At 51.4% G+C, this 1,514-nt stretch overlaps 1 non-coding gene across 1 annotated transcript; it reads right to left on the bottom strand.

The window, feature by feature from the left end:
* Positions 1-211: 211 nt before the first annotated feature.
* Positions 212-283, bottom strand: TRNAE-UUC. Its single transcript has one exon. It is a non-coding gene; the product is annotated as a tRNA-Glu (tRNA).
* Between the last annotated feature and the right edge of the window lie 1,231 nt (positions 284-1,514).

The following is a 1,514-nucleotide window of genomic DNA, read 5'->3' as shown; positions in this document are numbered from 1 at the left end:
TGAGATTCACACGTGGATTTTGTCCAACAGCTGTTTAAAGAAGCCTGAACTGGGTATGTAAGGCTAGGAGTTGGCTATGGGTGGGTCATGAAGTCAAAGAATGGATGAGATTGCTCACTGGACTTTGAGGGGAGACCCAGGAGAGGGCGTCGGAATCAGAGGGACTGTCGTTGTACGTTTGGGCCGCACCCTGAGTTCTGTGGGCTCTTAGTTCTCTGACCAGGTATTGAACCCGGGTCACAGCAGTGAAAGTGCTGAGTCCTAACCACTGGACCACCAAGGAAGACCCCCGAGGACTGTCATTCATCAATCAGAAAGGCAGGAAGCTGGCAAAGCCACAGGGTGACCGCACCAATGGACTGACAGTGAGAAGGGAGAATCTCGGCGGGACTAAGTCCTGCCCGGGATGATGAGGTCAAAAAGCTGGAAGCAGCTCCACCAGGTGACCGGGTTTAGAAGAGAATTGTTAGAAAAGCAGCACAATTTTCCTCCCTTTTTTTTTTTTTGGAAGATTCTTTTTTAGTGGACCATTTGTAAAGTCTTCATTGAATTTGTTACAGTGTTGCTTCTGTTTTGTCTTTTGGGCCTCGGGACATCTTAGATCCCCCACCAGGGATCAGACCAGGACCCCCTGCTGGACATCTTAGATCCCCGATGAGGGATCAAACCAGGACCCCCAGCAGTGGAAGGCGACGTCACAACCACTGGGCCACCAGGGAAGTCCCATCTTCTGTTTTTTCTTATCTGCCTGCACATCAGCCATTCCTGTTCACCTTGCTCCTGCAGTGTTTTCCTGGATGTTTGATGCCAGCACCGGGAATCAGGAGGCCTCTGAACGTGGTGTGACTGGTCCGAGGTCCATCCCAACCCTGGAGACCAAGAAGCATTTAGTAACACCAAGAGGAAGCTGAGACGGCTCCTGCTAGTTGTCTTTTAGGGCTGAAGGAAATCTGAAAGCCGTCTGCCGGTTTGAGGAATTGGGGACTAGAACTGTTTCTTTCCTCTTGTCGCTCAGTCCACATCCACTCCCGCTGATAAGACGGCAGAAAAACTGTGAAGCTTTTGCTGTATCACACAAAGATTAAAGCAAGAAGACAGTAACGTCTTCACAGGAATCTAGAGAACCAGGACAGCTCGGGAAAATGATGCCTGGTTGCTCGGGACTGGTTACTGTTCTCTGTTGGCGCTGTGAGTCATCAATATGGAAAAAACAGCTCACTTCAACATGGGGAGCCGGCCGGGGCGTCTCCCGCCTGAATGGGCAGGTGGCATCCCTGTGAACACGAAGTCAGCTCAAGGTTTGGACACGACAGCTGTTGAAGAACCGTCCCTCCTTCTCCATTCAAATCCCCTTTTTTCCACCCCACTCTTCCATTGCAGGGACAGAGGGCAGCCCAGCAGAGGCACGCCCTTCCTCAGATACAGCCCGAGATGGAGGAAAAAGAGCCTCCCAGTGGGTCATCAGTAAAGAATTTGCCTGCCAATGCAGGAGACGAGGGTTCAATCCCTGGGTC

This window comes from Cervus canadensis, chromosome 33, assembly GCF_019320065.1.
Source record: "Cervus canadensis isolate Bull #8, Minnesota chromosome 33, ASM1932006v1, whole genome shotgun sequence".
Classification (NCBI taxonomy): domain Eukaryota; kingdom Metazoa; phylum Chordata; class Mammalia; order Artiodactyla; family Cervidae; genus Cervus; species Cervus canadensis.
The sequence above is the reverse complement of the archived record's forward strand: the minus strand, read 5'-3'. Positions and strand labels throughout refer to the sequence as shown.